Raw genomic sequence first — 11,760 nt, 5'->3', positions numbered from 1 at the left:
CGCACTCCAGGAGGAAACAAACAGAATCGCCCAAAGACATCACTCCCAAACAAAGATCCACAAAATCCCGAGAATGAAAAGAGCTCGGAAATTCTAGAAGCCGTCCGAGCACAACAAAATCGACTGAAACAACTCGAAGAGGACATAAAGAAGCAGAGAGAAACTGAACAAGATCTGAGAAGGGAGGCTCGCAAGCGCAGAGAATTAGAAGAAAAACTACGGAAAATAGAGGCCAACCTAAAAAACCGGACAGAACGCGGCACCACCCCCGAAGGCAACCATGATCCCTTCACACAAGAGATCATGAAGGAGAAGGTACCGCGAAACTTCAAACCACCCGATATGGATCTCTACGACGGCACCACCGATCCGAGTCACCACCTCAGCAACTTCAGAAGCAGAATGTACCTGGTCGACGCCTCCGACGCAATTCGATGCAAAGCCTTCCCCACCACTCTCACCAAGTCGGCCATGAAGTGGTTTGACAACCTTCCACCAAGATCAATCACCAGCTTCGAAGACCTAACCAAAAAATTCCTAACAAGGTTCTCTATTCAAAAGGACAAGACAAAACATGCCCCCAGTCTACTCGGAATCAAACAAGGTAACCAAGAAACTCTCCGAGAGTACATGGAGCGATTCAACAGAGCCTGCCTGGACATACAACACTTGCCCACTGAAGCAGCCATCATGGGACTAGCAAACGGCCTAAAGGAGGGACCGTTTAGCCAATCCCTATCCAAACGATACCCGACCTCCCTATACGAGGTGCAGGAGCGAGCAGAAAAATATATCAACATGGAGGAAACCTCCCAGTTAAGAGACTCTTCTAGAAAGGAATCAACCTACCCACTCCGAGATCGAGATCGGGAACAGAGAAAGAAAGAAGAAACCAACTCGGACAAGCCACGGAAATACCACAGTTACACCCCCCTCCGAGTCTCCTTGGTAGACATCTACAGAGAAGTATGCCACACCGAAAAGATCCCACCACCTCGACCGCTAAAACACAAGAGAGCGGGGAGAGATCGGTCCGAATACTGTGAATACCACAAGCTCTACGGTCATTCTACTAACGACTGCTACGACCTAAAAAATGTTATAGAAAAGCTAGCCAGAGAAGGAAAACTCGACAGATACATAGCAGAGAGAGGAGAAGAGACCAGGAAGAGAAGACGGGGAGATAACGAAAATCGGGCCGAACAAACCCCACGAACCCCTGAAAGGCACGTTCACATGATAAATGGAGGTTTTGCAGGCGGAGGAACATCCAGATCCTCGCGAAAAAGACACCTCAAAGAAGTCTATCATGTCCGAGAAGATAGTCCCCTACCCGAATTACCTCCTATCTCATTTACCTGAGAAGATGCTCAAGGGATAATACCCAGGCACGACGATCCAATGGTAATCACCATCATCCTAGCAAACGCCAACTTACATCGAACTCTGGTTGACCAGGGAAGCTCAGCAGATATCCTGTTCAAAACGGCCTTCGACAAGCTCGGACTCGAAGAAAAAGAACTAAAAGCCTATCCCACCGACCTATTTGGGCTAGGGGATACCCCAATCCATCCCTTAGGATACGTCTCGCTGCACACTACCTTTGGAAGAGGCGAGCAATCTAAAACATTAAGCATCGACTACATTATAGTCGACGTCACTTCAGCATACAATGCCCTCATTGGGCGACCAACCCTAAACAGACTGGCAGCTATAGTCTCGACCCCACACCTCTGTATGAAGTTCCCTACCGCAAAAGGAATCGCTACCCTAAAAGGCGACCAAAAACTAGCACGGCGATGCTACAACGAAAGCCTGGGCCTAAAAGGGAAGGAGGTCAACACAATAGAACTCGGATGAGTTCAAGCCCGAGAAGACCTTCGGCCACAACCAGAGGGAGAAACCGACAAAGTCCAGATCGGGAACACACCTGAAAAAATAACAAACATAGGAGCAAACCTCGAAGCAGGCCTAAAGGAGGAACTCATAACCCTCTTAAGGGAGAATTCCGACCTCTTCGCCTGGAAAGCCTCCGACATGCCAGGCATAAGCCCCGACCTGATGTGCCATAAGCTATCAGTATACCCGGGATCCAGACCTGTCCAACAAAGACGCCGGAAGCTCGGACCTGAGCGCATGCAAGCAATAGAAGAACAAGTACAAGCACTACTAGACGCAGGGTTCATTCGGGAAGTAAAATACCCCTATGGCTCGCAAACGTGGTCCTGGTAAAAAAGCCCAACGGAAAATGGAGGATGTGCGTCGATTACACGGATCTCAACAAAGCCTGCCCCAAAGACCCATATCCACTACCAAACATCGACGCCTTAGTAGACGCAGCCTCAGGTTATAGATATCTCTCCTTCATGGACGCATACTCGGGATACAATCAAATCCCGATGTACGGACCCGACCAAGAAAAGACCTCGTTCATAACCCCAAGGGCAAACTACTGCTACGTAGTAATGCCCTTCGGGCTGAAGAACGCAGGGGCAACCTACCAGAGGCTAATGAACAAAGTGTTCTCAGAGCACATCGGACTACAGCTGGAGGTGTACGTCGACGACATGCTGGTAAAGACACAAGAAGACAGAAACTTGCTGACCGACCTCACCAGTGTCTTCGGCACCCTCAGAAAACACAACATGAGACTTAACCCGACAAAATGCACCTTCGCCGCAGAAGCCGGAAAGTTCTTCGGTTTAATGCTGACTCAAAGGGGCATTGAAGCAAACCCGGACAAATGCCAAGCAATACTCAATATGAAGAGCCCGACGTGTGTCAAAGAAGTACAACAACTGAATGGAAGGCTAGCCGCCCTATCAAGATTCTTGGCAGGATCGGCAATAAAATCACTACCTCTCTACTCGCTCCTAAAGAAAGGGAAACCCTTCTCATGGACCCCGGAGTGCGAAAAAGCCTTCCAAGAATTCAAGGAGTTCCTCGGGCAACCACCAATCCTAACCCGACCTTTAAAAGGAGAAGAACTCGTACTATACCTCTTGGTTGGAAACCGAGCAGTCGCTTCAGCGTTAATACGAGAAAATGACCAAGGACAACACCCCATATACTTTGTAAGCAAAGCACTACAAGGGGCCAAATTAAACTATCAGAAGATAGAAAAATTCGCCTACGCCCTAGTGTTCACAGCTCGGAGGCTCCGTCCCTACTTTCAAGCCCACACCATCAAAGTCCGGACAAACCAACCCATGAGACACATCCTGCAAAAAACAGACCTGGCAGGATGAATACTACAATGGGCGGTGGAACTGTCCGAGTTCGACCTCCACTATGAAGCCCGGACTGCCATAAAATCCTAGTATCTAGCAGACTTTATCGCAAAATACACGGAGACCCCTGGAACCCCACTCTCATGGAACCTGTATGTCGACGGGTCCTCAAACAAAACAGGAAGCGGAGCCGGGGTTATACTTGAAAGCGACCAAGGAACGCGGATAGAACTATCCCTAAAATTCGAGTTCCAGGCTTCGAACAACCAAGCCGAATACGAGGCCCTACTAGCAGGTCTAAAGCTAGCCGAAGAGGTCGGAGCCCAGAGAATCACAATCTTCAGTGACTCCCAGGTCGTCACATCACAAGTAAAGGGAAGCTACCAGGCCAAAGACCCAACTATGAAAAAATACCTGGACCAAACACAGGCACAATTATGCCACTTTTCAGAAATACAAATCCAGCACATACCTCGGGAACAAAACGCCCGGGCAGACGACCTCTCAAAGCTCGCCAGCACCAAGCCCGGAGGCAACAACAGAAGTCTCCTCCAAGAAACCTTACAATCTCCCTCCGTGTTAAGAGAGGAAGAAACGCTAAATATATCCAACCAACAGCAAGGATGGATGACCCCCATACTCAACTACCTGAAGTCGGGAACTCTCCCCGCCGAAAGAAAAGAAGCTAAAAGGCTTGCAAAGGACGCCCAGAATTATACACTAATCCACGACGTGTTATACAGAAGAGGATTCTCAAACCCCCTCCTTAGGTGCGTTCCGACCTCAGAAACAAAGAGCGTCCTGGAGGAAGTCCACGGAGGTATGTGTGGGAATCATCTCGGAGCTCGGGCATTATCCAAAAAAAATAGTCCGAGCTGGGTTCTACTGGCCGACCTTGCAAAGAGATGCAACGGAATTTGTGAAAATATGCCCCCCTGCCAAAAACACGCCAATTTCCACAAAGCACCACCAGAAGACCTTATCAGCATCACCGCACCATGGCCCTTCGCAAAATGGGGACTTGACCTACTCGGCCCGTTCCCCCAAGGACCGGGGCAAGTCAAATACCTCATAGTAGGGGTCGACTACTTCACAAAGTGGATCGAAGCTGAACCCTTAGCCACTATTACGGCTCAGAAAAGCCGCAAATTCCTATACAAAAACATTGTCACAAGGTTCGGAGTCCCCTACTCCATCACAACAGACAATGGAACACAGTTCACGGACACAAGTTTTCAGAACTTAGTAGCCGAACTAAAAATCAAACAGCAATTCACCTCAGTCGAGCACCCACAAGCCAATGGACAAGCAGAGGCTGCAAATAAAGTCATCTTGGCAGGGTTAAAACGAAGACTCCAAGAGGCCAAAGGGGCATGGGCCGAGGAGCTCCCCCAGGTACTATGGGCATATCGGACAACCCCACACTCTACAACGGGAGAATCACCGTTCCGACTAGCTTACGGGATGGAGGCAATGATTCCTATCGAAATAGATGAAGGGTCACCCAGAGTCATCTTCTACAACGAAGAAGGCAACCCACAGGCACAAAAGGAAGAACTCGACCTCCTCCCCGAGGTCCGAGAAAGAGCCCGAATCCGAGAAGAAGCCTTAAAACGACGAACGGCCCTCAGATACAATCAGAAAGTAATAAAGCGAAGCTTCTCCAGTCACGACCTGATTCTAATCCGAAATGACATCGGAACACAAAAGTCGGGAGAAGGAAAGCTAGCCGCAAATTGGAAAGGGCCCTACAAGGTAACAGAAGTCTTAGGGACAGGCTATTACAAAGTATCCGACCTAGAAGGCAATGAGCTGCCCAGGGCCTGGCACGCCTGTAATCTAAGACGGTACTACAGCTAGAAAAACTTAACCCGAGGTGTACTCTTTTTCCCTACAAGGGTTTTTTAATGAGACACCCGGTTAAGTAAGACACCCGACCTAGTCAAGGGTAAACACTCTGTAAATATTCTTTCTTTTTTAATACTAATCAAATTTTTCTATTTTTTCCTCATGATGAAACAAATCCTAGAAAGTACCCCGCCAAGGCGCATTAATTTATGCTCGGCAAAACGCAAAAAATCATTTGCCAAGAGACCACACAAGGTCGGCAAAGATAAAGCGACGAGGTTCAAATTAATGTGAGAAGTTATAAAGTAACTCTGAAAAGGCTCAGAAAAGCCAAATAAAAAGAGATTACAAAAATAACTTAAAAAGGCCGACCAACAACAAGGTCGGACCCAACAAAAGGAGGTACTCGAAACGCCCGAAGTCCGAGAAAGAGCCCGGATCCAAAGAAAGAAGCCTTAAAACGGCGAAAACAAAGATTTCGAAAACGCTTACTAGAAAGTTGCTATACAACTAAAAAGTACAAGCGAAAAAACGAAAACAAAGATTTCGAAAACGCTTACTAAAAAGTTGCTATACAACTAAAAAGTACAAAAAACGAAATCAAAAGAAAGGGTACAGCAAAAGTTCCAAGTGCTAGCTAAAAAGTTGTTATCCAAAAACAACTAAAAAGCATAAAAGCGGAACAAAAAGCCAAAACGCGAACAAAAACACCGCATAAATAAGCTAAAAAGTTACTACAAGTAGCTAAAAAGCAAAAAGGTGTCCAAAGCGTTCACAGAAACCATCCAAAAACAAAAGAGCCCACAGGTCGGGCAAAACACCAAAAATAAAAGATTACAGAGGATCAAGGTCCTTTCCAGACTCCACATCAACAGAAGGCTGTGGAGGAAACATAGATATCGGGACCGCATCAACAGCAACGTCATCCCGGTTTGAAACCTCCACACCAGATCCATCCCCGGCCAAAGGTGAAGTCGGGTTCTCCACCGGAACTTTGGGGTCGGACACCGGAACCTCATCCTCGATGGGAGCAGGAACAATCTTTCCCTCCATAACAACGTTATCCATACTAAATAAGCTCAGATCCAGGTCAGGAGCAAGAACTCGGACCTGAGCCTTCAAATTCTCAAACATAGCATCCATACCCTTGGCCACATGACCTTCTAGCTCGTAAAAATCATCCCGAGCAGATCGCAACTTCTCCTTCGTCTCCACAAGCTCGACACATATCCGATTATAATTCTCCGTCGCCACCTTCGCCATCTCCTCAGATGTCTTCGCTGCCGCCACAGCCGCGGTAGCTTTAGTTTTCTCTTTCTCCAAAGAGGCCTCCAGCTCAGTAATCCTGGCAGCCTTCAGTTGACTAATCCTATCAAACTCGGACTGAGCCTTCTCAAGTCGGGAGCTGGTCGCCCCAAGGGGGGATTTCTTGAACTCCCGAGCAATAGCGGCATGAAGACTAGCCATTCGGACACAGCTCCGCGCCATATGCTGAAAATGATGCTCCATAGACACATCATCAGTAGAAATAAAGGTCTGAGGGAGAATATGCTGTTCAATCCAACCAAGAGCATCAAAGTCCTTATCGTTGAAACCGGCAAGCTCTTGAGAGGTCTTCTGCTTCTTGGGAGGAGGACCCGAGGATGGAGGAGGAGAAGAAGTAGCAGGCCCAGAGGTCGGAGGATCCTGACTTATAGCTCGGAACTGGGGAGTTGGAATAGTCTTCGACCGAGTCTGAACACCCACAGTAGTCTTCTGCGGAGAAGATCGGGCAGAAGCCTCCCCGGCCTCGATATTCCGAGCAGCCACAGACTTCTTCGTCCGACGAAGGAACTTCATGGAATCTGCCTGAGAAGACATCTCTGCAAGAAATAAAGAAAAGGATTACCACAACAGAAATTCCACCAAAAACAAGCAAAACCAAAATACTAAAAAAGATGAATCTCGGAAGAGGTCGGGAACTACCTAACTCGGAACGGAGAAGGCTTAGATCTCCCAACATTTTCTTCGTGTCCAAGTGAGGTGCCCGACCCCATAAACTACTCACCACACCCACAAAAGCCTGCTCCACCTCATCTAGACTCTCAAAGGTATACTTAGCAGACACTACATTCTCCTGCCAACAAAGAGGAAAAGAAGGCTCCCCACTCTCATCTAGAAAGAAAGGTCGGACGTCTCCAGTAGCCCGGACCTTGAAATAAAAGTTCTTAAAATCGTGAAAGGACTCATCATACAGGGTACAAAACTTTCTTCCCTGGTTAGCCCTAAAAGAGACCCAGGATACCTTCCCTCCACCTGACCCCGGCTTCGTCAACACAAACAAGTAAGAAAAAAGAGAAATAGAGGGAGCAACGCCCAAAAACTGACACAAAAGTTGAAACAGCTTTAAAAATGCCCAAGAATTTGGATGGAGCTGCGTAGGGGCAAGGTTACAAGACCATAACACCTCGGACTCCAGGTCGGTAAAAGGAAGTCGGACACTCAGCTTAGAGAAAAAACAATCATAAGCGTAAAAGAAGAGCTTCTCGGAACTATCTAAGGGCGGGAAGCAAACTCTCTCCTCGGAATCTGGGGCTACTAGTTCATAATCCCTCTCAGACTCTCTATCTTCACATATGCTACATTGCCTACGAAACCGAGCTAAATACTCAGAATCTACCACAGAAGGGACTCTTAGAGGAACAGGATCTACCCAACCAAGACCACTTGGAATCTTGGTCGACATCGCTTGAAGAACCTTTCGAGACATAAAATTCTTGCCTACAAAGAAGAATACAACAGCAAGCAAAAATCACATAAAAGCAGACAGCGAGAACCCATTCAGCAAAGCAAGAAACAAAGATCTTTTAGAAGAAAATACAGCAACCCGGAGCAAAATACCAGAGAACAAAAAAGAGTCCCCCCCATGTACAAACAACTGGCGGCGCCTCTTTTCGGGGCAACCCAGGCATAGGGAAAAAGAAACAAACAAAGAGCCACACAAAAGAAACAGAAGCATATGTGCACAAGAAAAGAGATGGGAACAAACCTGGAAGAAAGAAACGAGGACGACGAGCTCCGAAGCAAGGAGAACAGAACGGCGGCGCAGAGGAAACCCCAGAAAGACACGCGGAAAGATTCGGGGAAAGAAAAACAAAAGAAAAAGGAAGCAGTGCTAAAAAAAGGAGATGGCGAAAAACTCAGAAAACAGGAAAGGAACAGAATAAACGAAGAAAAGGACGAAAGGGGCAAATAAATAATGCCTTCACAAAGCCCGAACGGAAATCGAGGAGAAACGGTAAAATGCAATAAATGCAGGAACGGCCATTTTTGAATTTTGAAAAACTACTATGCCCGAGCTCGACCTCCCAAAAAGGACGAACTCGGGCAGGGGCACTGTTCATACCTTGACCGGGCTCCTCCAACTCGGCGAAATCCATGAAAGGTCCGACCTCGTCCCAAGGCCCACGCCTGAGGTCGGACCTCGGACAATAAAGCTAAGAAGGCCCATCAAAAGGAACGCAGCCCAAAATCTAAAGGCCGAAAAGGCCTAGGAAAGGCGGTTCCACAAAGATAGAGATAAAACTCCCAAAAGATAAGATAAGATAAGAATATCTTATCCAGGGAAGATCACGGCCAACTACTATAAATACACTGGAGCACCCAGGTATGACACACATTCCACATTCTACACATATCTGCTTGAACCCATGCTAACTTAAGCATCGGAGTGTCATTGCAGGTACAACCACCAACCACTCCACATATCAAGTTCGGGTCCCTGACCCCCACCTCGGGCCTCTCCAAGACGACCGAGCTACACGTTTCAGGTAACCCTCGGAACACCTTTATTTTCTTTTTCCACTTAATTTTCGAAAAAGCACAAAAAAAAATTTTACAAAATCATAAAATCCAAAAATATTGTATGTTTCTTGTTTGAGTCTAGTGTTTCATTTTAAGTTTGGTGTCAATTGCATGCATTCATTCATGTGTCTTAAGGATCTTCAAATAATTCTTGATGATTTCTTACTCTGATCTTTGAATTCTCTTGACTTGAGTGTTTATGTGTCTCATATGCATTCTCATTAGTGTCAGTAGTATACAAACTGCTAAGTTTGGTGTCTAGCATGCATTGATATTTGATTTTAGTTGCATTTTGATTATTCCTCATTATTAAAAATCCAAAAATATTTTCAATTTATGTCTTTTCAAGTCAATAATACAGAGAATTGAAGGTTCAGACATACAGCAGAGGAATTGCACAGAAAAAGCTGGGCGTTCAAAACGCCCAGTGAAGAAGGACAGACTGGCGTTTAAACGCCAGACAGGGTACCTGGTTGGGCGTTTAACGCCCAAAAGGGTATAGTTTTGGGCGTTAAACGCCAGAATGTGCACCATTCTGGGCGTTTAACGCCAGGATGGCACAAGAGGGAAGATTTTGTTTTCAATGCAAATTTTTTTTCAAGTTTTCAAAATCTTTTCAAAATCAAATCTTTTTCAAATCATTTCTTTTCAATCAAATCTTTTTCAAATTCAATTTCTTTCTATTTTCAAAGATACTTGCTATCAATTAATGATTTTATTCAACATTTCAAGTATGTTGCCTTTTCTGTTGAGAAAGGTTTAATGTCTGAGTCATATCTTTTCTTGATAGCCAAGTTATTAATTTTAAAATTAAATTTTTTTTTAAATGTTTTTCAAATCATATCTTCTCAATCACATCTTTTTAAAACCAATCATATCTTCTTAACCACATCTTTTTTAAAATAGTTTTCAATCAAATCTTTTTGATTTCTAATTTCAAAATCTTTTTCAAAAATCACTTTATTTCTTTTCCACTTTTATTTTCGAAAATCAATTAGTGTTTTTCAGAAATGTTTTCAAAATCTTTTACTTAATTTTCGAAAATTACTTCCCTTCTTCTCACATCCTTCTATTTATGGACTAACACTATTCCTTAATGCAAAATTCGAACTCCATCTTCTTTGATAAGTTCGAATTTTCTACTTCTACCTTCTATTTTTTCTTTTCCTCTGACACCTCAAGGAATCTCTATACTGTGACATAGAGGATTCCACATTTTCTTGTTCTCTTCTCTTTCATATGAGCAGGAGGAAGGACAAAAGCATTCTTGTTGAAGCTGATCCTGAACCTGAAAGGACCCTGAAGCGAAAACTGAGAGAAGCCAAGGCACAACTCTCTGTAGAGGACCTAACAGAAATCTTTAAAGAAGAAGAAAACATGGCAGCCGAAAACAACAACAATGCCAACAATGCAAGGAAGGTGTTGGGTGACTTTACTGCACCTACTCCCGACTTTTATGGGAGAAGCATCTCTATCCCTGCCATTGGAGCAAACAACTTTGAGCTTAAGCTTCAATTAGTTTCTCTAATGCAACAGAATTGCAAGTTCCATGGACTTTCATTGGAAGATCTTCATCAGTTTTTAGCTGAATTCTTGCAAATCTGTGACACTGTCAAGACTAATGGGGTTGACCCTGAGGTCTACAGACTTATGCTATTCCCTTTTGCTGTAAGAGACAGAGCTAGAATATGGTTGGACTCACAACCTAAAGAAATCCTGAACTCTTGGGAAAAGCTAGTCAATGCCTTCTTGGCAAAGTTCTTTCCACCTCAAAAATTGAGTAAGCTTAGAGTGGAAGTCCAAACCTTCACACAGAAGGAAGGAGAATCCATCTATGAAGCTTGGGAAAGATACAAACAATTAATCAGAAAGTGTCCCACTGATATGCTTTCTGAATGGAGCATCATTGGAATTTTCTATAATGGTCTCTCTGAACTATCCAAGATGTCTTTGGATAGTCATCTGAAGAAGACGCCTACAGAAGCTCAAGAGCTGATTGAAATGGTTGCAAATAACCAATTCATGTACACTTCTGAGAGGAATCCTGTGAACAATGGGACCAATCAGAAGAAAGGAGTTCTTGAGATTGACACTCTGAATGCCATATTGGCTCAGAACAAAATATTGACTCAACAAGTCAATATGATTTCTCAAAGTCTGTCTGGAATGCAAAATGCACCAAGCAGTACTAAGGAGGCTTCATCTGAAGAAGAAGCTTATGATCTTGAGAACCCTTCAATGGAAGAGGTGAATTACATGGGAGAACACTATGGAAACACCTATAATCCTTCATGGAGAAATCATCCAAATTTCTCATGGAAGGACCAACAGAGACCTCAACAAGGCTTCAACAGTAGTAATGGTGGAAGAAACAGGTTTAGCAATAGCAAGCCTTTTCCATCATCTTCTCAGCAACAGACAGCGAGTTCTAAGCAGAATAACTCTGACTTAGCAACCATGGTCTCTGATCTAATTAAAACCACCCAAAGTTTCATGACTAAAACAAGGTCCTCTATTAGAAACTTGGAGGCACAAGTGGGTCAGCTGAGCAAGAAAATTACTGAACTCCCTCCTAGTACTCTTCCAAGCAATACATAAGAAAATCCAAAAGGAGAGTGCAAAGCCATCAACATGGCCGAATTTGGAGAGGAAAGAGAGGCAGTGAACGCCACTGAGCAAGGCCTCAATGGACGTCCATTGGCCTCCAATGAGTTCCCCAATGAGGAACCATGGGAATCTGAGGCTCAAAATGAGACCATAGAGATTCCATTGGACTTACTTCTGCCATTCATGAGCTCTGATGAGTATTCTTCCTCTGAAGAGGATGAGTATGTCACAG

The 11,760-nt window shown here is 44.8% G+C and overlaps 1 non-coding gene across 1 annotated transcript; it reads right to left on the bottom strand.

The window, feature by feature from the left end:
* Positions 1–10,703: 10,703 nt before the first annotated feature.
* On the bottom strand, positions 10,704–10,811 carry LOC112805007 (small nucleolar RNA R71). The gene has a single exon (XR_003203622.1). It is a non-coding gene; the product is annotated as a small nucleolar RNA R71 (small nucleolar RNA).
* Positions 10,812–11,760: the final 949 nt, after the last annotated feature.

This window comes from Arachis hypogaea, chromosome 5, assembly GCF_003086295.3.
Source record: "Arachis hypogaea cultivar Tifrunner chromosome 5, arahy.Tifrunner.gnm2.J5K5, whole genome shotgun sequence".
In the NCBI taxonomy this organism is placed as follows: Eukaryota; Viridiplantae; Streptophyta; class Magnoliopsida; order Fabales; family Fabaceae; genus Arachis; species Arachis hypogaea.
The sequence above is the reverse complement of the archived record's forward strand: the minus strand, read 5'-3'. Positions and strand labels throughout refer to the sequence as shown.